This window comes from Callospermophilus lateralis, chromosome 14, assembly GCF_048772815.1.
Source record: "Callospermophilus lateralis isolate mCalLat2 chromosome 14, mCalLat2.hap1, whole genome shotgun sequence".
NCBI lineage: Eukaryota > Metazoa > Chordata > Mammalia > Rodentia > Sciuridae > Callospermophilus > Callospermophilus lateralis.
The window spans coordinates 30,974,046-30,999,491 of record NC_135318.1 but is presented as its reverse complement, the minus strand read 5'-3'; positions in this window follow the sequence as shown (position 1 = coordinate 30,999,491).

The window sequence follows — 25,446 nt, the reverse complement described above, 5'->3', positions numbered from 1 at the left end:
TACTGGATTCTGACTTTGTATTCACAAATAAACGTTTTATCTGCATTTCAATGCATCCACTAAAATGTCTTCCTCAATTAATGTAGAAGTAATAACAAGCTAGTTTTTGCAGTGAATTAACCCGTTAAATTTATCTGTTATATGTAGTCAGGCCAAGTGAGTCAGAATGTCCACACAGCAAGGCCTCAGGCATGTGAATGCTGCATGGTTAATATGACAACAAACAGATCATTAATGGCTGGGGAGAAGGTAGAAATCCAATGATGAGCACTTTTACTTAAATATCTATTTCTGGCCTAAACCAGCGACAATTTAAATTGTCACAATGAAAAATTTGAAGTGTTGTGAGTAGAATAGCTGAGAGACTCGGCTTCCTTTTCTAACTCTGCCAGTGCCTTGGGTCATGCAGGCCCTTAGAGAGTATCTAATGCAAGCTCATCCTCGAGCCAAGTGCCTTCCCACCCAGAGTTTCACCAACTGACTCCTGGAGGCCAGTGGAGTTTATCTGTCATTGCAACTCTTCTGCAGCAAAGAAGTCCTAGTTGGTCAATAGTTGATACATGATGTATTCAGCAAGTACTCATTAACAATCCCTACAGTCATGCCTTCTATCAAATAGTGATAGAAGTTTCTATGATGGGAAATTTCAGTTTCCCCTTCCCAGAGAAGCAGCACCTAGAACCTTCTTATAGTATTTGGGTCCAAACTTGGAGTAGGGACAGGGATGGTAAGTTTTAATGAGTGAAATAAAGTGAACAGTCTGAGAAGCATGGCCCAGAGGGGGGGGGAAGAAAAAAAAGAAGATTCATTTAAAGAGGAAAGGAAGATTAACAGAAGTGAATGGGTTCCAAGAAAGACTAGGGCAAAAGGCTTGAAATCTCTTTTGACCTCCCTTTGTAGGCTACATGGCCATATTTTATACTGTCCTGAAACCACAAACCATTCCTCATAGCATTTACTTCAGTGACCATGGATTACAGTATTGTAAATGTAAATGCTTAGCCTGAACTCACTTCTGATTTATGATCTTACCAGAAAAGAGAAGAAGGGGCTGGCTTGTTATGCACATGATAGACAAGAAAATTTAAACCTGGAGAAGTTGTCCAGGGTCAGCCTGCAAGGTTGGAGACTCTAAAACCTGCATATCCTGCCCAATGCATAGGACCCAGTTTAGCCATGGGAATAGAATACTCAACCATTTGACATCACTTATATTTCCACTTGGGAGACTGGAATCCAGAGCAGGGTTCAAGTGGGATATTAAGCAAAGATTGTTGCTTGGCTATTTTTGTCTGGGTTTCTTTTCACCATTCAATAGTAGCCCTGGGAGAAAGGATGAGAGAAAATAACAATCTCTTCACTTTGTTTGTGAAGAAGCCATAATGGGCTCTGTTCTCTTGACTTGGCTTCAAAAATCTTCAACTATTTCATATAGACTTGAACATGGATGAAGATTCATGCATTGGGCTACTTTTATACTGTTTTCAGTTTCTCCAACAGAACATAGAAAACTAGAAGTCATAGAATTTTTCAACCACCACCAATAAACAACATGAGACTGCCCCCTGTAACCTCAGCAAGTCCAGGCTGTTTTCCTCCCTAAGGAGCTACCAAAAACAGCATTTCCCCAGGTGAAAAGCATTTCATTAAAAATATATATAGTGCCTAAATATGAATCCCAGCTTCATTATTTCTTTCCTATGTGATGCCAAGAAAGTTACTTAAACTCTGCTTTCACTTTTTTAAATCCAAAAAATAGAGATAATGCTATCTTCCTCATATAATCATTGTGAGGAGGAAATGAGTTCATGTTAGTGTCTCTACCACTACCTAGCATATAAGATACATTCTCTATATGTACGTTAATCCTGTATCTCCATATTCAGATTGGTTAATTCTGGTTAGAATCTTAGTCCCTACCAAATAGCCTGGACTGACCTCCCTAAAATGAAGTTCATACATCTAAAAATTTCAAAACATTCTCCTCCTCCCTCTCCCCCCACCACACAGTTGAGAATTAAGGAAAAAAAAAAAAATCAATTTTTTTTTTTTTTTTTTTTTTTTGCCTAACAAATGGTAACTGCCCAGTTTGAGTTTTCATTCAGTTAGTTAAACTGTAGAAGGCAATCTACTGAGGGCATTGTACGAGACTGAGGTCTCGTTACCTTTTATCCAATTAAAATGCATTTATGATGTAGAAGAAGCATTGGCAAAGGCGAAGGGCAGGTAGCATGGGGCAGAATGGCAAGGAGGGAAATTCAGGGAAAGGTTTCTGTAATAGCCTTGGAGCTGAATTTAAAGAAGGGCCAGACTCAGAGATAGGAAACAGTGGGAGGTAGGTTTACTTTACAAGTGAGGGGAAATTTTTTTTTTTTTTTTTTTTAAATAATCAAGGCTTAGAGGGGAAGCTTTTTGTGCCCAGGCCTCACTCCAGGCAGCGTGGCCTACAGCTGTTCTTCCTCCTGTTTCCTATCAATTCCTCCAGGGGTCTTCACTTCCCCTTTTTGGAATGAAATTTTAAAAATAGATTTTAAACATGAAATAATTCACGTTAAACCACAGGAAAGTTCCTGGCCCTGTTAATATCCCCATCCCCATGGTTCAAAGCCCTCTAGCTGGATGTTTTATTATTTTTCCCCCAACTGGGACTTGGGCCTCTGGGGAACAGGAGACCTGCTTTAACCTAGAGACTCATCTCTCCTTTCCAGATGTTTGTGGAGCTGCTGTTAAGGAGCAGGATGGCACCTCTCAGGAGGGCAGTAGGGATGACAGGCCTGCCAGTGGCCCCAGGCCCACTAACTTTAAGTGACCTTGGGAGATTTATTTTTGAGGTTTCCCCCTCATAGTAGAAATAGATTTACCATATATTCCCCACACACATCTACCAGGGCCCAGGTTTATTAATGTTTATGTGTATCTTGGGGAGGCACTGAAACCTTTAAAGAAAAACCAATCTGGAGTTTTCTGATATTGTCTGACACTCATGATCCAGCAGGGACTCATTGGTCACCAATGGCATTGACTATTTTCAGGAACTAACCCACTATAAACCACGCCAACTACCCAGGGTAATAGCCTGTCCTCTCCTGTCTACTTGGAGTTATATTAATCTATTTTTCCATTGGTTCCAGTTTTCAAACAGTTTTCTTCTTATGCTCTGTTTCATGTTATGTCTCAGAAGAACTTGAATGATACCAGATATGATTAAATTTACCAAAAGAAAATCCATCAGAAAGTATTAAATAGGAAGAAAGAATAAGTTTGGTGGAATGGACAAAGGGGAATGAAGGGAAATGGGGAGACAGGAAAAGGAAAGAGTGAAATGAATCTGATATAATCTTCCCATGTACATGTATGAATATACCACAGTGAATCTCACTATCCCATACATCCACAAATTTAAAAAATATATATATGGGGAAACAGCAGAAAGATCAATCGAGGGAAGGGGAAGGAGAAGTACTGGGGACTGAATTAAAACAAGATATATTCCATGCTTGTATAATTATGTCAGAATATATTCTACTGTCATGTGTAACTAAAAAGAATTTTTAAAAATATTAAGTAGATTATATTCCAGAGCCACAATCTACAAAGAAAATAGAAAACCAAGGTGAAGAAAGTTTAAAAAAAAAAAAAAAAAAGTCAGTCTGGGGAAGAGGGGGTAGCCTGAACAGCAACTATTTTCCCTCCCCAGCCTCTAATGGTATCAGTCAGCAACGCCCCCACTGATGGGACATTTGTTAGGTGCCAGGCACTGTGACCACATGCATTACCTCCCCCAGTTAACCACTCTAGAAGAGATGTACCATTGCTTCTATTTTACAGTTGAAAGAACAAAGCTGAGAGTAGTTAGAAACTTGTCCAAGATCAGAGCCTCTGATTGACTCAGAGGTCTTCTCTAATGCCAGCTCTGTCAAAGTCTTTCTTGTCCCTCTCCCACATCCCCTGATCCTATGAGTGGTCCACTGAGAACCCTGGCTGTTATGGAAACAGGAAAGGGAAGGGATAAAGGGAACCGATATGAGTGGGTGGGCATTTCCTAGGTATAAACTGCTGTAACATTTACAGGAAAAAATAAACTCAGGACACAGCAACCTGAAGTTGATGACTCACCTTCCTTTTTTATAAGAAAGAAAATAGACGTTAGCATGAGACATACCTAGATCCATTCCAAGTTCTGTCACTAACAAATCACAAATTACAAGTCCTTTGAACTTTGATTTTTTTTCATTATAAGAGAACTAAAACTACCCATTTTGGAAGGTTGTAATGAATGTAAGTGATTCAACATACAATAACTCATCTAAAACAGTGAATACTTAAATGCTAATGCCCTCAACCCCTTCTCCTGGCCCCATGAAATTTTTATCACCCACTTGCCTACACACACACACACACACACACACACACACACGATGAGCACAAAGCCCAACAAGGATAACTCAAATCCAACCAAATGTTCAACCTCACCATGGCCCAGGTTGCACTTTTGTTCTGCAATTTTATAATTCACTGAAAAATAGATGTTCTGAACAAAAAAAAAAAAAAAAAAAAAACACTACCCTTTGTCAATCCATTCCATTTAGGTTGCTCTCTTTTCAACACAAATCTCACTTGCATGCAGGAGACAAAATGTACTTGATAATGCTTTCAAGTACGATTTCCTTCCTTCCATCTTCCCTGTGGGCACAGCTCCCAGAAAAAGTCTTCATACCTTATAACAATAATAATAATCACTGATTTTATTACAATTTAGTTCTGACTAGTACTTCTGTCCCAAAAAGGTCTAGCTATCTTAGGGCTATCCCCCCGCCCCACCAAGGTCCCTGGAGGAGACTGATGAAGGCACAAAGAACACACCTCTAAGGCGGGCTGTAAATCTCTTATGTATTATTGAACATATGACATGTCACACTTGGTGAACCAAGAAGGCCTAAGAAATAATAAGTGTGACTCCACAGTGACAATCAAATGCTGTGCACTACTTTAGGAGAAAACAAAGATCCATTTTCTAATTTGTATTTAATTTTGATTGGTTTAATTTGTCTTTTGTATTTGTTCTACTTTGAAATTCCTGGGTACTTTTACTGTTCAAATCCCTCTCTCTAGGGCATATTTTCCCACCATTCTAACCAGGTACAACGTGATAAAATCCCACTGATGTCTAGTGAGAATTCTAGTTTCTGGAAGACAGATGTCAAGACAATTCATTTTGGCTTCAAGGTTTTGTACATAATGGATGCTAAGTGTTTTTTAAAAATCACAACTATTTCCAGGTATCTAAGCCAGACTTCATATATTCTTGGTTATTTTATTGACTTGGGAGATTGCTAATATCTTTAAAGTAAACATGGCACTTGACATAGAACACATTGTACAGTGAAACATCCCCTGGATATTTAATAAGTGGGAATTAAGTTGAACATTCTCGGTAATGAACAGTTAATTGGTGGGCTATAGAAATCAGCTTGGGGTCTGTCCTTACACTCTTGTGGAAAATGGATAATTGACGTTAATTCATATAGAACAAGGAAGATTTGTATCAAGAGTAAAAGCATCACTTTGCCCACTTTGATAAGGAAAGCCTTCATTATGCGTCAGGTTCCTCCTAGTTGTAAAAGGCTCTAATGCTATAAATGGTACTCCAAATAAAACTATGCGACGTGGGACTTCAACATTGTAGAAAATGTTCCAGATATTAAGTGGAACATCTAATGTTCTAGAGTATTGGTTCCCAGTCAGGGGCAATCTGCCCCCGGATGTCATGTGATGATATCTGCAGACATGTTTATCACAAATTTGAGCAAGGGGGAGTTTACCATGGGCCCCTCGGGGATAGAGCCAGGATGCAGCTAAACATCCTACATTGCGCAGCCCACCACAGCAAAGGATTTTCCAGCCCAAAATGTCAATAGGGCTGAGGTTTAGAAACTTTTTGCATCAGTCCTGCCACTTGTTGGCTGTGATCTTGACCAAGTGATGTTCCTGAATAGTGATGTAGGTCATAGATTTCCTTCCTTTGCTACCTTCAAAGCTTGATGAAGATTCAATCGGATGCAAAGTGTTTGATAGACTATAAGTGCCTATATGTGTTGTTAGTATTGAAATATTTGCAAAAGAAGTTATGACTTCCAGAGTCATAGATAATGTCAGTCAGTCTACCTCAAAATGAGTGGTCCAGAGGCAAGAACATAGCTGCAAACAGAGTTCTCTAGTAACTGCTCCCTCCCAAAGGAACAGAAGGATTCCAGCCTCACTTTGGAGGTCTTAACCCCTTAAAATGATTCTAGAAAAAAATTCAGTCTCTCAGAGAGCACCTAGGAGATATCTAGGAAAGCCGTGAGGGGGGGGTGCTGGGCTGCCTTCACTGCGGGCCTCCAGACATCAAGGCAGTGATTCAGCCAGCCCACCCATGGGAGACTTTCAAGAGAACTAGCCAGGAAGGCCACATCTCCTTCCACTCCAAGGGCAGTTCCTTAAGTACAGAAACACTATTTATAGAATGAAAATAATTTTGCAAAGCCACTCTACCAGCAAATATTGACCTTAAACCCTGGCATCCAAGTATCTAGAATGCAGAGAGTAATGATGAGTCCAGGCTGAGCACAAACTCAGAATACAAAGAACTTCAGAAAAGCAGTTAGCATCCACACAGAAAAGAAAGTGGGCTCTTTCTTAACTGAAGACAACTTGTACAAAACAGTTTCCAAATATTTCTTTAGCTCTTATAGAGTTCTTAGGGAATAAGAGGAATTTATTTTCTACAACTGTCCTCACAAATCAAAAGCTCACTTGATGGGCCAGAGGCCTAGGGAGCACCTGAAAGGGCAAACCATATATTTTATTCATTGCAAACTCTTGAAATTTAGGCTATTTAGTGACATTCCCCAAAGCCCAATAAATTGAACATGAAATTCTAGAATTTTACTTTGAGGCTTTGGTATTAATAATAAATCAAAGTCAACCTGCATCAGTAATCCCCTACAACTTAATAGTATGCAGAGGAAATTTCTACAATTAGACTTAGAGAAACAGATGTTAAAAATGAGAATAAGAATTAAGAAGGTATGTGTGGAGTCACAACTTAAAAGCACTTAACATAGGAATGAACAAAGGAAAGCAATCATGAATTTGTTATTTTAAATAAGTCATTTTCAGTGGGAAGTCCAAAATTAAAAGTAAAACAAGTGTTCCTAGTATGTTTGGTTATGAATTTTAAAGCATGAGGACATTATTTTCTTTATTAGGCATAAACTAAGAAATATTAATGATTATAGTACATTACATTTTGCTCTATTTTTGTTTTCATTTCAGAAAACTCTAATATTAAAAGATCTGAGAATAAGAAATTGATTTCTACATTATGTGCCTGAAAAAGAATCTTAACTTTATCTAGAAGTACTTATATTTCTTTCCTTAGATGATCCCTGAATTAAGGGCTATATGATCAACTGTTCACAAGTTCTTCTCACAGGAGCACAAAGCACTTTGTTAAGGGCTCTCAAAAATATCAGATCCCATGAGATTCCTGCCCTCGTTTTATTTAAAAATTGGAATGTTTAAATTTTTCATTCAGCTTTATTAGAGAAATATGAGAAAATTAAAAATATGAAAATACAAGAGATTATTGAAGATTCAATATACAATCACAAGAGATTTTATGTAGTGAAATATTATTAGTTGCTAGTGCAGCATACATTAAACCTAGGGCTATTGAAAAACCAAGCCAGAGGGTTTACCATGCACAGGAAAAAACCTAGGAAGGCATCACAGGGACAAGGATCAGAATTCTGGTTTTTAAAGATGAATGTGACCAATAGGCAGAATTTTGAGAGAGAGAGAGAGCGCGCCAAAATGCAAAGGTGAAGAAAAATCTACGGGTCCAGGCATTCTATGATTTGACTGAACATTAGGATCAATGTGAGCCACTGAAGAGAAGATTGGAAAAGCACATGATGTCGGACCTTGAAGGCGAATGTAAATGTGGACTTTCCTTTGCTATAGGAAAGGCAGGAAGGGAGAGAAACCCCTCCCTGATGCCCCAACCCCGACACAATATTCCTAACAAGATTAACTTAATAGTCAAACAAAGCACACCATATAAAAGAAACCCAAGAGTTAGATGAACCAAGGTCAAAGACCAGAAGAACTTCTGGATACCTCCAAAGCTATCCAAAGATAATGTCTGATGGCAATGAAGCCATTCTAATTTGATTTGCCTGCTAAAAGATAGTTCATATGAACATGGCTGCCAGTTGTTTAAATGGGTTTTCTGAATACCAAATCATTAGAAAAGAATTTTTTGGTGGATTCTACCTCATTGAGTTACACTGTTGCCCACAGATAACTCAAGAGACTATCACAAGCAAGTGGTAAGATTATGTAATCTTACTGTGGCTAAATCACAGGAATATTGTCCAAATTATGGAACTCAATTTTACTCGTCAGAAAGATATGCTGAATTCTAAGGGACAATATTTAAGAACATTGGTTGATGTTCCAGAATTTTTCAGAGTGAGGCAACCAGGTTGGTGAAAAATCTGGATATGAAAATCAAAGAATAAATGAAGGAATAATCCATATTTCTTACCAACTTGTCTGTCCCACTCTGGACTTTTATGTTTATGTCTGGACATCCAGACATACCTGGACCTATCAGTCAATAGTAACCTCCAACAAGAGTTGAAGAGCCATCCTGAAATAAAAAAAGGTATTAGTGTATATATATTCTGGAGGTCAAAACCATAAGCAGTAGGCAGAAATATAGGAGAATAATCTTGGGGATGATCGTAAGAAAGTTTAGACAACTCAAGTCAACCATGTGAAAATGGAGTAGACCGTCTCAGGTCATAGTTAGCTACCCATCACTAGGGGTATTTTAATCAGAAACCATCTGTTAAGGAGGCTACAAGACAGATTCTTAAACTCGGTGAGAAAACCTAAGATTTCATTCAACTCTATACACATTCATATCCTAGGATTCTCTCCTCTCCCGAGATCCATTTATAAGAAATAAAAACCTACTCAAACAAGCCTCAACAAAAAGGAAGGACCAAGGGATGTCTTACAGAATTCAAAAGTAAAAAGAATGGTTGGTTCTCAGGAAGGACTGGAAACAGGAACCAGAAATGATCAGGAGCCAAGAATCCATCTTTTAGTTTCTCGGTCTCTTCCATTTCATTTCTATCTCTTGGCTGTTAAGTTCTGCATTTCTGTGTGTCCATTTCTTCTTTATGGATCTAGGTGTAATCCCTTTTCAGATTCTCTACCTTGAGATCTACCAAAACAGGCTTAAAGCCTGCAACTAACTAGTTCATCATTTCTATATTTTTTAACCATATGATTTTTTTAGTCATACATGACAGAATGTATTTTGACATATAATACATACATGGAATGCACATGGAATGTACATACATCAATCATATTGTTTATCCTATTCTGCTGCCCTTCCTATCCTCCCTACTCTTCCCCTCCTCTCCCATCCTTCTACATTTTATAGCCCATTTTGGGCTCTCAGTGTAATCAGATTAGGGCTGATTTTTGCAAAGACAGAAGTGTTAAAGTATCTTAAAGACATTTTGGATTCAGGGAGAAAATTATCGACAACCCTAAAACATTAACTAAAAATACCAGAGATGCCCATTTTCCTAACATGAAATATCCAGTCAATATGGTGAAGGGGTTAGATGCAACAAGGTTGGCATCTCAGAGGGTAGTATCAAGTAGGGAGTAAGCATGAGGCCTCTATATCTGCAGCTCAACTTTAGCTCTTATTATATGAATGGCCTCAGGCAAGTTAATCTCTCTGCCTTAGTTTCCTCATCTATAAAATGAGGATTATAGGTATTCTATATATAAATATCAAACTCTCAGATAATAGAAATACTTTCTACTTTTTGATTCTCAGAACTATAGTCTTGATTCTCAGAACTATAGATATCAAAATGTATATCCTTCATTTCGTAGATTATAAACTTTCTTAAAAGTCTTACAGTTAATGACCTAACTGGGCCTACATTCAAGATTTCCTTAGTCCTTTCGGCTGGTCCTTCCATACAAGATGCTGCTTATTGTCATCAACTGATTTTTAATAATTTGTTAGACTAAAGAATTATTTAGCCTGAAAAGCAACTCCCTCCTGAAATCATCTTTGCACCAAACTAAATAACTAAATTAAGTTGTATTTTGCCTTGAAAATAATTTTAAACAAGAACATATTTGTAATTGTTGCCCCCTTGTTTGGGACACACTTTCTTCAAATACATCTCTCTTCACCTCCCCCACCAGACTATCAGCTCCATGAAGAATTGCCTAGAAGCCACCTGGAACAATATACAATAAGTATTTGTTGAATGAATAAATATACCCTTCTCTCATGGAGTCCATGCCCTCCAGGAATTCTGGATCCCTTATGAAAGGAATCAATTTTCTGCAGTCACTGTGCCCAAGAGAGATCTTGCTCTACAAAGTTGAATACAGCCTTCAGAACATTTGCAAGAATAGTTGGGTCTCTTCTGAAAGGTTCCTAACCTAAAAGAAAAAGGAGATACAGAAAGGAGAGAATAGACCATTGTCCATTAAGAATAGAGGACAGAGGCCTTTCTGTACTTTGGCTAAGATAATGAAAGAAAAAGTAGTGAACAGTGAAGCTACTCGAAGAGGGTCCTGAGACTATGGGGTACCAGCAGCAACAGCAAAAGGAGGTTTGCAAAGGGACAATTAGGAACAGATCATCAGCTATCGAATAGTTGTGAGAGTCTGACTTAGAACTTTTCTTACAAGAGGAAAAACCCAGTTCATGGCAACCAGAAAGTCCAGAGTGCTAATTCCAGGTACAGCTTTGAGCAGGGTTCAAGTGATAATGGTCAAAATCCATTTTTTTTCTTTCCATTTTTCTGCTCTGCCACTTTCTGTACTAATTCTATAAATAGGCTTTCACCCTAGGACTACAAGAAGCTGCTGCTTTTCTAGCCCACATCTTTCCAGTTTTAATTGTATCAGAAAACAGTTTGCTTCTATAATGGCACAGCTGAACCTCACCTAACCAGAGCCAGTCTCTTATCCAAGCACTGGCTATGGAGAAAAGGATGCTTTGATTGGCCTAGGCCTGTCATTCACCATCTCTAAAAATAAGGTATGGTGCTAGTTCCTCTTGAAATGCTTAGCACTGGGGAAGAGATGTTTCCCCCAGTGCACCATGTGGGTGTATGTTCCTAAGAAAGGAGGGTAGACGCTAGAGACGAGAATCACATGCATTCCATTTTCCATCAAAACTTAAGTGTGGCTGTCATCCTTGTTGGCTTAGACAGCTTTAATTCTGGATTTCAGAAACCCATCAAGACATCAGAGGTAATATAAATTTGGAAAACAGAAAAATATGAATTACAACCTGGCTGACTTTTCACTGTGTGATCTAAAGTAAGTTAACTTAACCTATCTGGTTCTCAGCTCCTTATGGAGGCAATAGCTTCCTCAAGAAATCATTACAAAGGCCTAATAATGTTGCGCCACTCAGTATCTGACTTATGAATCCTTAAATTAGTTGCAGTGATGACAATGTGTGGAGTTGTAGTAGGCCAGTAGGACCCTGGTTATTAACCTTTTATATGATACTGAGCAAATCTCTTAACCCATGTTGTCCCAACATTCCAACATTTATAATAGGACACTGTAAACAAATTAACAAAACTCGCCATAAGTGGTTTTTTGTTTTGTTTTTGTTTGCACTCAAGTTTTTACAGGTGTCCTATATACAGGACACCAGGTCAAGTGGGTTAATGAGGCATAGTTAGTCTGAAAAATGTGCAGTGGCCATCCTACTCCATGTATTCTACCTTCTTTGGACTATGACTTCTTTTATATAGACCTCCAATTATATTTAGAAAAAGTAAGCTAGAACAACAAACAAAAGGAACACTTCTCTCACACTCACAAAACTGAAGATTTCAATCAGTTTTCCCCTACAAAGTCAGAATAAAACAAATGCCAAATCCATTTGGAAAGCTGTCCAATCACTGAGAAGCCCCGTTTATTCAAAACAAGCAGCACATTTTGTCTGTGTCACATTCTCTGCATCTAAATTTTGGCATTCTTCACAAAAAAATCCCTGTTCATGCACAACGGGAATATTCAGTTTATCGTTGCCTGGTTGTGGACTAACTAGAATTGATTTATCCATAGGAGTTCCACTTGAGAGGACAGGGCCACTTCTATCTTCAGTATAGAAGGTCCTCACTTCTGCCTGAACTCCAGATTCTCAAGGAAGAGCTGATAGAAGGCAGTGTATTTCTCTGCATTTTTAGTATGTATATTTTTTTATTAGTTTCTCATGACAATACAGTGTTCTTGAAATATCATACGTTTGAATCGAATGGGGTATAATTTCTCATTTTTCCAAGTATACAGGTTGTAGAATCACATTGGTTATACAGCCACGTATATACATACAGCAATACTAGTGTATGTATTTCTAATGCTTTTCCCCCAGGTCCTTTGCCTTTCACTACCACTAAAAAACATCCTCAGAAGGACTTGTTCATGATTCAGCTTGTCCTCAATTTTATTCTACCAAAGAAAATAAATACTAGCTTAGTAGAGTCACTCTTGCTGTGAGAATCCCTCACATCAGATGTAATTTTGGACATGACCTGAAATATTCTTACTGCATGCTTTAATATTAAAAATGTCTAAAAATCTGTTTAAAAAATCTGGAATTTGTGTGTGTTGGGATCCAAACCCAGGGCCTCATACATGCTGGGCAAGTGCTCTACCACTGAGCTACATCCCCTAACTGTTGAGTTTTTTCATTTTTTGTTTTTGTTACAGGATCTTACCAAGTTGCCCAGGTTGGCCTTGAATTTTCTATTCTTCTGCCTCAGCCTCCCTACTAGCTAGGATGACAGGTATGCACCACCATGTCTGGGCAGGGAGTTGCATGTTTAAACCTGGTTTCCTAACATCTTCTACTAGTAAGTTCATTGGTCACTAGTAGTTCATATAATTTTTTTTAACACTTTAGATGTACTTAGGGAAATGTCAAAAAGCATTCATAAGTTCCCTAGATTCTTCTGCATTTTAATGAATGTAGACTCAAGGAAACTTCAAACTTTATAACTCCCCGACAGCATTCAAGATAATTTTTGTCATTGTGCTCAGCAGGCTTGAGGGCCACACAGGTGAATGTTCAAAATGAAATATCAACCAGACTGTAATGGAAGCTCATCATGTGTTGTTGTCAATAGGTAGCTGAACCCAGCTCATGTTATTTGTTTCCTAGTAAATTAAAGGATCTTTGAGACCTTCACTCTGTTAAATTTATCTGTTCAAGGACTGTAAAAATAGATTTATTTTTCTTCTGGAAGAAGATATTAGAAAAGTAAATTCTCTTCAGGCTACACTACTAGATTCATGATGGCAGAAGCACAGAGCATTTTCTTAATTATATTAATGAAATCTCAGGTCAAATCTTGCTAGCCTATCTGAGCAAATCCTCCTACTCTTCAACAGCTTGTTTTCCTGAAACATAATGGCTTTGATTCTGGATCCTGATATTCTTAAGTTTTCTGTAAAAAAATCAAATTCCATTTATGAGCTTTGCTTTTACTTCTCTTCCACTCCAATTTTACCTTTATACTTTCAAAAGACAAACGTTTTGATCTCTTGAAATCTGATTTCGTCTTTCTTTCAGCCTTATAGTCACTATCCTTTTATAGAACTTCAAATTAAAACACTTGCCAGAAGTTGAAGTAAACTAAAATCCTGGGATATTTAGACAAGGATTATTATGTCCAAGAACTTCTACCTTTACTCACTCATACAAGAGTCCCTGGAGAGCAGAGGAAGGAGGATGGTGGCAAGTCAAGGGACACTTCAGTTACCCTTCCTCCCCTTCCTTTACCCTCCATTCTCTGGACCAGCTTCTTTGCTAGACACTTAGATGACAGCACAGGATAAAACCACCAGTCTCTATCCTTATGGAACTTACAGACAAGAACTCCTACCATCACAATGCAAAATGTTAAAGGCCACAGTGAGCTCATGGGAGAATCTCCTTCACCACACTCGGAGCTTTATGTGACTTGAATAGTCGTACAAGTGCTGGAAGCCATCCAGACACATATGTTATCTGTGTGTGAACTAAAACAATGCTGAAGCCATTAGGCAGGAAAGCCTGGTATCATTAACCCCCAGCAGAAACCCTGCTGGCTTGAGAGCACTGGTTCATGAGGCTTCCTCCCCAGCTCCATCACAACTTCGGCATTGGAGATGGGGTGACCAGCTGGAGCCATGTAGCCTCTTGGAGATGGGTGTGGCTTGACAAGATGCCAATCAACCTGTTTACAGCAAGACTCCTGCCACAGAAGCAAGATTCCTCCTCCTGAAATCTTATCCCTAATCCCTACCTACCTTTGATAAACTCCCCCTTCAATAAAGAATAGGTTCATTTTTTAGTTTCAGTTCTAGCTCCTATCGGGACTGGAAGGCTTATCAGATGCTTCCTGATTTATCTAATTACTGGTTCTGTCTGTTTCTTACAAATTATTTCAGACTTTTTATTTTCCCAGGCAGCTCACACCTGAGCAGGAACCTACCCTGACAGGTTCTGGTCACCCTGCAATATCCAAGCTTGGATTAGTGCTCTGTTACTTGTCTTGAGATTCTTGATTTTCCTTTTCCACAAGGGATCCCACATTCCTATTGCTCTGGACCCTGTATGCTATACAGTCAGCCTTGGCCATACTTGACATCTAAAAAAAAAAAAAAGAAAGCAGGTGTAGGCCATTCTCTCGCATCTCAACTCTTTTGCTGAAGCAGAGTCCAAGGACTTGACATGCTTCCTTTTTCTCTTATGTGCACCACTGATTGCATTCTTTATTCTTGGAACTTGCCACCCCCTAAATTGGATACAGAATGATGATCAACGCATTGGCCCCTGCGTCTTAGTTGATACCATTGGTGTAATTTTGTATTTGGATGTCCGTTTGGATCATTGCTAAGGAGAAACAAAACATGAAGACATTACTAACAATGAAAATGGCAGACCATTCATACTCTAGCTCACCTGTTTTATTAGCACAGGTGGAACAAAAACAAATCCTCCCCTATCAAGCTGAATGATGAAGCAACAAAGAATCTCCTTGAGGAATTGGACTTTCTGCAACTCATCAGACTGGGTGGCATTCAGTTCTCAGAGTCCCCAATGCTCAGAATTCTTGAAGTGTTGTTGAGGCTAAGACTCCACAACAACCCAGGCATACACAAGGCAGGGCCAGTAAAATGGGGCCTATCATTCTCACAGCACCTCTACAGGAATATTCTACTATCATATTCATTTTGAAAAATAAGGTTTAAAAGGGCCAACTACCAAGATAAGCCAGCTAGTGAGAAGAAACCCAAATACAGACTTCCTGACCCCAGAGTTTCTACTCTTGACCTCTATTTCTGCACCTCCCCTTTCCTAGTCTTAATGCAATGCCTTCTTATTGTTACCCTAAGAATCTCCACTGCTGTATGATTAAACAAACACAAACACAAATAGAAACAAAAATCCCCACTATCTCAGCCCTACCACCGGCAGTTTAAGGTGCCTAGGATAAATGTCTAACTGCCAGAGCAGCAAAATTCAAGATGAGATGAGACGGGGGTCAGGCCTGCACCCGAGATGGAACAGGTAAAGGCAGAGTCTCTCTTTCTGGAAGCTACACCCAGGGGAGGGTGATCTGTAGGGAAGAGGCTTGAAGGAAAGGGCAGAGGTGTGAGGCCACAGCACGGGAGAAGCCCCAGAGAGGGACTGGGGCAGGGTATCACTGATGAGAAGGAAAGATGGCTAAATTTAATTTTTAGGAAAACTTCTGAGTCACAGGCTACATGAAGTGTATATATACTGTCCTCAAAATTATGGTTTATAAAATGATATTCCAGTCTTCTGAAGTTAGACTGCAATATTTTTGATGCAGTATCAACATATACTGTGCTTCTTGAGACCCTGGGATTTATTTTAAAAAAATCAAATCAAAATTTAAAAACAAATCTTCCCCTGGAAGCACTTTAGGCCATTTCCACAGCTTTGGAAAGAGCTAGAAGATAATTCATCCTCCCCATGGGACCTGCCCCTAACCACAACTCCAGTAAATATTGGAAGTTTTTCTAGTCAAGAGAAATCTTTTTTTGTTTTGTTTTGTTTTTTAATGACCAGAAATTAGACATCAGAAATCTTTAAAAGCATTTTAGGAGAAATGGAAAATCCCTTTAAAGTATAAACAGCTACCCAGGCCACAGAAAATACACCATACATATGATGACTAGATATGCTCCTACCTAAGTGTTAAAAATAAGGCTCGTGGGCCTGGATTGTGGCTCAGCGGTAGAGCGCTCACCTAGCATGGGCGGGACCTGGGTTCGATCCTCAGCACCACATACAAATAAAGGCATTGTGTTGTGTCCATCTACACCAAGAAATAAATATTAAAAAAAATAATGCTCAACAATGGGGACCCAGCAGGGACTTGGGTTTCCCTATTAAGAATCTGGATTCCAGATGAACACTTTGGCCCCTAAAGATTTCTAGGAGCATGGGTACTTTGAGATAATTAGTCATCATGTAGTGGACCGTTTTACCAATTTTTCACTTTAGTGAAATCTCAGCTAAAGAGTCCATTAAATTATATTTGCTCTTGGGGACTGACTTCCTGATCTGTAAAGCAGAATAATGAAAATAGTGACACATCATATCAGGCAATAAAATTAAGGAGGCTATTTTCACTTAGGGAATAATTCACCTAGTCAACAACTCAGAATAGACTTAAAAGTCAAAAACTAAAATCTTGATATTTTAACTCCCACAGTGCTGAAAAGATTTACCTTTATTAACAAAGATTTTCTAGATTCAGTAAGGGAAGTCATTCCCTGAAATAGGGATTGGCTCTAGGAATAGCAGGGCAAGGGAAGGGGAACATTTTATCTTCCAACTACAGCACAAGACACTCAGTGGAAATCCAATTATCAAGTAAAAGAGAAACTCCCATAGTGAAGGAAGGATCTGGTAAAAGCTAAGTACAACAGTAAGTTACCCATGGTCTTGGTATGTTCAGAAACCTAAAGAATATACTTGAAGGAAAAACTATCTTAATACACTCATTTTTATATTTTCTTTTGGTGGGGGACATACCAGGGATTGAACTCAGGGGCACTTAACCACCGAGCCACATCCCCAGCCCTTTTTTAGTTTGAGTCAGGGGCTCACTGGGTTGCTTAGGGCCTTGCTAAATTGCTGAGGCCGTCTTTGAACCTTTGATCCTCCTACCTCAGCCTCTGGAGCTGCTGGGATTACAGGCATGTGCCACCATGCCCAGCAGTACACTCATTTTTTTGCTCATTTTTTAGAACAATTTCAGTGGTATTTAGTACATTCACAATGTTGTGCAACCATCATCTATCTAAATCCAAGACATTTCCATCACTATAAAAGCAAACTGTGTACATAAGCATTGATTCTGTTTTTCCCTCCTCCTACTACTTGGCAACCACTAGTTTGTCTTATTTTTTATGGATTTATCCATTCTGAATGTTTCAAACAAATGGGATAATGACTTTTATGTCTACCTTCTTTCTCTTGGCATTTTTTGGGTTACATTCATGTTATAGCATATATCAGTACTTCATTCTTTTTCATGACTGATGAATATTCCATTGTATGGATTTACCACTTTCCTTTATCCATTCACCAGTTGATAGACATTTGGATTGTTGCCAACTTTAAACTATTATGACTACTGATGCCTTGAGTTTTTGACCCTCATTAATATAAATAATACAAGGGTAATTTACACAAAACCCCTCATTTGGCCCTCTAATAAGCATACCATTCATTCCTTAGGATTATTTGAGACACAAAAGGTATATTTCATAGAAATAATTCCAAGTTACCCACCTACTTAATAGTAAAACTCAGGCCCTTTGACTTCAGAAGGGAGCTCTGTAGCCTATTATACAGGAATACTTCTAGTCCTTAACTATCTTAATTTTATCTGGGAACAATTCTTAGCAGGTGAGGTCACAAATTTATATCATGCTTCAAATGCCACTGAACACTACAATTGAAGCTCCTAAAGGATATGATTGTTTTGTGTACTATCATAGAATATAGCATCGAAGATAGGGTCTATATATTGCAGTGCAGAGCTATCACCAAACACCAGCTTAGAAAGGAGGAAGAACACACAACACATAGGACAGACTCATGCCATCACTGGAAAGTATTTTCTTTGTTCCTGTAACTTCCTGATCACTGTGCCCCTTTCTACACACTGGGAACATGAATCAGGGGCAAGTCTGAACTAAAGGAAAGTTAATGGTGAAAAATTCCATGGAAAAATTCAGCAAAGTTCCTACTGTAGCCATCAGGCCTTTATTTCCCTTCTATCATGTCCCCCAAGCAAAAACTAATATGAAAAATAAAAACAGCAAAAAATATTTTGTAAGGGCATTAGTTCTACTACACTACAATCAAGGTTAATGCCCAGCCCTTTCTCTGTCCAGGAGAAATTATGGCTGAGCACATCCCTCTTATATGCTGCTAAGATCTGGATTTATAATTTTAAACAAAAAGTGAAGTTCCTATGTCACTGGACCAAGAACCAGAAGATGGATCCTACTCCTAGACCCATGCAAAAATCAAATGTTAGAAGCCTGTCCACTTCAGATCCCAATCTGTTCCACTGAGCATGTAAAAATGACATTCCTACAGTACATTGTGTTAAGTGGATAGCTGGTTGCAGCTAGAGACAGTGGACATGAAAGGGAATGGATTTTTTTTTTTTTTAAACAAAGGAAACAGATGCAACCAACAAACTATAGAAACTGATATGGGGTAATACCATATGGTACTACCACAAAATGATAGTTTGGAGGTTTTAACAGTCCTTAAAAGTTTTGTTTTCTGTCGGAATCTTTCGCATTAGAATCATGCTATCTCACAACGACTTTGAAGTGAGTTATAATATCCCCATTTATAGAAAAGGAAGCTGAAGCTAAGTGCAATGATTTCTATAATTATTCAGCTTAAAACTAGCATATGCACAAGTCTAAACCAGGTTTTCAGATGCAATCCAGGGGTCATAACCTAATTTAGCCTTAAACTTGATTATGCATCAGAATCATCTGAGAATCTTGTTGAAGTACAGATGCCCCAGCATGGCCTCATGGGAATCGTGTTTTTAGTAAGCCCCCAGGTACAGCCAATCTTGGGATCCCCATTCAGGTGGGGCTACTCAGGTAGCCGATGTTCCATCACAGCTCTAGAGAGCTTGATGTTGATCATGGAGGTTTTCTCAACTGCCTATCACTTACCCCCTGAAATACAGAACACCCGACTTTCACAGCCCATCCTGAAAAATGGGTGATCACAGCCAGAATCATCTGCCAAACCACCATACTGTATTTGCTCCCACTGGATGGCCCAGTTTCCCTACAGAAGGTCCTGGTAGCCCAGCTCGGCTCTTCATCCAAAACCTTTTTTTTTTTTTTTTTAATATGAAAAAGACATTTGCAGATCCTGAAATTGGAAAGTTCTTTCCCTATTGCAATAGTTTTTTAACAAAGTTGACTCCTTGCCAAGGGTATATATGTTTTTATTTGACCAAGTTCTCAGCCTCTGAATAAACTGCAAGATTCATCAGTGCTTCTTCACAGAAAAAAACTTTTAACACCACCATTTGCGGTTTAATTTATGCATGCAGCAAACCGACTGGGGATTTTACCCCATAGACAGCCTTGAGATTCCACACGGACCACAATGTGTTTATTTATGGCTTGTTGTAGACCTTGCCGATCTCAGTTTCCAGGCCTTTAACTCCCGACATCTGAAAAATCAGCCCTGCAAGGGAACTTAAGATCAAAGTTTTCCATGTCTCCAGTTGAAAACTTAAAAAGTGTCTTCAGTGAAATAGTTCTCCCCCGAGATAGACCCAGCTTCCACGCGTTCTCAGTAAATGTTTCATGAGCCTGCCTAAGCAACCTTGAAAACTGACATTTTTTCCTCCAAGGAGATGCCTCCCTTGGTTTGTGCAACTCCCAAGTTTGAGGTGTGCACTTTTCATAAACTATGGCTAGGCAGACTAAATGGGCTCTCCCAGCCTTGACCCTCCTCCTCCCAGCTGAATGCTTGGCTAGGCTTTGCAAAACTCTGGCCAAGAAATCACCCAGGCTCTTCAGATGCAAATTTTAGGCAGAGAGTGCCAAAGAGAAAATTAAAAGAACTTTTCTCCAAGTATAAAATCCCTTCCCATCAGAGAGCATTAAGCTGTTTCCAGTCTACTGCTTAAAGTGGTTTCATTTGATGGTTGTTAACTATTGACAATTATACAAGGATGCCCCAAGTTTCAATAATGCCAACTTTGTTTTTTAGGCAAGAAAAATGATGATCACAGGAAATTCAGTCTCCAGGGTTTGTAGTGCCACCAGCACATTTCTAAAGAAACTCTACAGTAGAGCTTTCTGAGTAGGTGATGCCTCGACTTATTTTACTCTCCTCAAAAAAACAAAAGATGTGACCAATGGGTTAACAGAAAGCAGCATGTATTGACGAGAAGAAAACCCCTATAGTTAAAATACCTGGGCTTAATAAGGCAAACATGGTCTCCGGCAAATCACTAAACACTCCAAGCCTCAATTTCTTAAACCTGTGAAAGTACAAGTAACACGGGAATCCAGCCTACTTTGTTTTGGTCGAGAAGATGGAGGAATTGGAAAACATTTGAAAACACTTAAGTGTTTTAGAAAAAAATCAAAGCAATAAAGAAATATAAAAAGCCATCATTCTGCCTTCAAATCAACCCAGCATGATTGCTATGTACACTTTTACATCTCCAAAGATTTCACTTTTGTAACAGGTTTTCAAGTCTTCATGAATGCTTTTGTCAAAAAAATGACCGTGTAGGTTAATGTTGGTACATTGAAATATACATAACGTATGCAACTCCAAGACAAACTGATAATATATATACACCGTAAATTTAAGTACAGCAGCACTCATTTGTCTAAGGCCTCATTTAAACTATTTAAGGCATTAGTAATCAATTCATCTAACTCATTAGAATTGATTATATCCATGGACTTTTTGCCTTTCGAGTGAACCAGAAATTTGCAATATGTCTTAACATATCAAATATATTTGTATTTCTCATGCTGAACCTGCAATAGAATGTTAATGTACTACCATCACTTTATAGAGAAGGAGGCGTTTTAAAAATTAGTCAAAGTGAGCATTTAAGCATCTGCTATGCTTCTCCAGTCCTAGAACTTAAAGAGTCTGTGTCCAGTCTGCATTATGTGAATTTACCTGGAGTGGAGAGGGGAGACATTACAGAAGACTGGAGTCTGGAGCCAAGACTTAAAATATATATATTTTATATATTAGTTCACAAAACTTCCCTAACAGAGTGGAGACCCAGCGTACCTGAACCCTTCTCACCAGATGACACTCGGCTTCAGTGAGGCTCACAACATGGTCTGAGCCTGGCAGCAGTGACGCTCTGTTAGAACTGCATGTCCTCCAGGTCCACCCCAACCTACTGCATAAAATACTCTGGGGGTGGGGCCTAGCAATCAATGCTTAACAAGCCTACGAGGTAATTCCAATGCTTGCTCCACCTGAGAACTGCACTTAACACTATGGGTTGGTGGAGAAAACACCCAGTCCTGGTTTGATGATTCTGTTCCAAGAGCCTGAAATGGACCTGGATTCAGTGCACCCTCCGTTCACTTGACAGATCCTATGATTTTTATCACAAGAAAAAAGTAAAGTCATGTGTTGGTTTGGAAAAAAAAAAAAAAAGGAAAAACAGTTAGCATTACAGGACAAATAGAAGACACCTGTGATTCTACAGTCCAGAGTAAGTAGTCAGGGCCATGACATTGCACAATGCCAGGGAAGATACAATGTAGTTATGGACCACAGCAGTCTTAACCACTATTCATATCTTTGTGAATATTTTCCAATATATCCTCCAAATATATCTATTTGGAGGATATATTGGTACCTATCATCTTAGAATCTTTGTTGAAAGATATAATCATGATGTAATCAATATCATATGCTTTTAAACATTCTTAATATACCACATTATTTTTAGTGACAGTCTGGTGGGCTTTTCAGTGGGGTTTACTATAATTTAAGATATTCTATGTTATTTGATATTTTGATTATTTATAATTTGAAACCCTTGTAAACATTATAATGAACACCTATGCGCTTCCTGCAGCCAGAACTGCTCCCTAGAGCTTAGCAGAAAGCTCATTAGCCAGGTTGAGCTCCATTAGTGAATCACATAGAAATTTCCCCCACATTCCTGACACTGGTCATTGAATTTCAGCTCCTTTCCTTTATCTGGAATCCTTCGGTGGCCCCTTTTTTCCTTCCATCCATGACTAAATGTATTTGAATCAATTCGCATCGTATAGAAGCAGCACAGTCATTCTGGAAGGGGGCGGCCATGCTGCGTGCATAGCACTAGGGGAGTTACTCGGCAGCCTTCCAAGGCTGTGGGTTGGTAATGGAAGGCATGACAGGCACTTCATAACCCCGAAGCACTGTGATTACAAGCTCCAGCGCCTGCGTTAGGCAGGCAGGGGAAAATCCGCAGTCCATCCAGCGCAGCGAGGCCCCTTGTTGGAGAGCTGCAGACATTTGGCTAAAAGCTGCAGAACCTGCTCCAATGCACCAGCTGGGGGCAGGAAATGAATCACACCATAAAACTGAACGTGCTCTCCTCTCTGCCTGCCACATATCTATGAACAGGCTGTCTCTGGATCTCCAGCATGTCTAACTGGAGCCATCAACCAGCCTGCATGGGCTAGAGAGAATTGGGGTATCTCATTCTTCCAGATTATCACTCAGTCTGTTTGTTTCCATATTCTCCAGATATTAGCAAACACTATAGTATACAGAGAGAAGCAAAGAATTTAAAGGAAAAGCAGCCTCATGGCGGTGAAAATCCTGAAGGCCTGAGTTCCATTCCCTCCTCCACTGATTCCTCCTGTCCTCACCTGTGATCTGGTGAGAGTAGCTGCTGTTCCCTTCTCCCAGCCCCACTCCCACCCCATAGGCAAGCAATTAGGCTGAATCAGCAATTTCTGTCATTGATAAACTGCCCCTGTTCTCCACTCCCACCCAAGGCCAGCACGAAGACAAGGAGTAGTTAATTATGTCTGAATTCAGAAATACACGTGGCCTTGTTTTGCCCACTTAAAGTGGTCCCTCCCCCATCAGCTTCTCCTTTCCACCTGTCTAAATTCTAGTCACCCTCTAGTCATTAAGGTCATATCAAGACCCAGTCTGCAGTGAGTTCTGCCTTCCCTAATATTCTATAGCAGTATTGTTCCTTGCCGCAGTCTCTCTGCTGGGCACAAATCACGAGTCTCCACACAGCTTGTAGATTCAAACAGCAATTCTTTATTCCCGAACTCACACCGGCCGTCTACAAACACGTTCTGGGGGAATCCACGTTCTCTTCCCAAATCCACACTCTGCCCTGATCCACTCTCTCCCAAATCCACTCCGCATGGGCTTCTGTCTCCCAAAATATACTGTCTGACCCTAAGCACTCAAGAGGAACTCAGCAGCAGGATACGCCCTATTCCAAAAGAGGAACACCCTAATCTCCTATTACTAAACCGCCCTATTCTAAAGGGGAAACACCCTACTCTCCTATTATGCTAAACTGCCCTATTCTAAAGGGGGAACACCCTAAACACGGATCCTGCCCTGGTCCTTGAGCAAGGTCACCTTTCAGAAGTCCTTCCACTAGACAGCATGGGAGTAAGCTGGCAAGGAATTTGTCATACCTACTTGGCTGATGGCTCCCAGCAGTTCCTACCACTCCTTTGAGGTTCCTGTTATCATTGTGTGTGTGTGTGTGTGTGTGTGTGTGTGTGTGTGTGTTTCACCTCCACCCCTAAATTGTAAACTTCATAAAGTCAAAGATTATGAAGTATACTTCTGGGTATACCCTGCAGTGCCTCTCATCATGGAATTTATCCTGAGAAAATAATCACAGGCACTTATGACTGATTAGTGAAAACTGATTTGTCACAATAATAACCAGTCCAAATAATTATTTTCTCCCATAGAGCCTGAAAGAGCAGGGATAATCCATCCTTCCTCGCCTATCATCACTGTCACCTGCTTCCTAATTCCCTACATCCCGAGACTCAAGCCTTTATAAAAGGCTATTCTCTAGCCTTCCGAAAGACTCTGGAGACTTTGGGACTGAGTTTGTGCTTGCGGGGATGGCTAAAATATCCCAGAGCTAATACTTGTTTGGCAAAATTCCAAGCTACCTCTAATTTCCTCAGAGACAATTGAAACATCTTTAAAAATCCTCAAAGCCAACAAACATTATGTTGTAGAGAAACTCTGAAATGAAATTAATAACGATAGTGGAATTCTTGAAGAATGGGGAGATTAGTGCTGCTCAGAGGCAGCAGAATCCTGATGTGGAAGGCAGGGTGGGCATCTCTGCTGCCATCTGCAGTGACCCACTCCTGCGTGCCCTATCTCTGTTTCTGCACTAATGCAGAACTGTATTATTGAAAAATTGATTCTTTTGTTCCTCATTCATGTTTAAGATGCAAATAGCCCATGTTTAAATTAATAAGAAGACACACATGATTTATGTCAGGCCCTTTACTTAATGCAGGTTTTGATATAGAACAATAAGAAGTGAAGCCATTGAATGAAAAAAGAAAATGGAAAAGGAACAAAAAAACTCCCTTTGGGGCCAAAAATGAATTTAACCCATTTTTAAAAAATTTTTAATTGTTGCACTATAATTATACATAATAGTGGGATTCATTGTTACATATTTGTATATGCACACAATATAACAATATAGTTTGGCCAATTTTAATCTCAGTTACAGCTATTCTATAATAATAATAATAAATCAGCAGAAGCAAAAATACTAACTTACTCTCGTAGGGGGAGTTATTGTCTATAGAATACCATCATATCAATTGCCTAAGATTTTTCCCAGAACAATCCCATGAGGTCGACAGGATTCCCTCATGACTGGTGAGCCAAACAAGTCTTATGGAGACCAAAGTGAGAAACTCAGTGTGTCACATAAGCGCTCATTAATACAATCAGTCTCAAAACTTGGCCATGTTTATTTATTCAGCAAATAATTATCAAGGACCTACTATAGACCAGACTTGGGCTACTGATTAGGGATAAAATATGCACAAAATCCGGAACAGACTCTGCCCTTATAGACCTGGGAGTCTAATAAACAAGTCGAGTACTAATCAAATTAGTGACAGAAATCAATGTGACATTGCAGTGGTGAAAAGAGTCACGGGAGTGTTGAGAAGGACAAGCAGCCTAGACAGAAGAGGAAGCAAAAGGACAGTAGTTCTGCAGGGGGCGAGGGAGGGCAGTTTCCT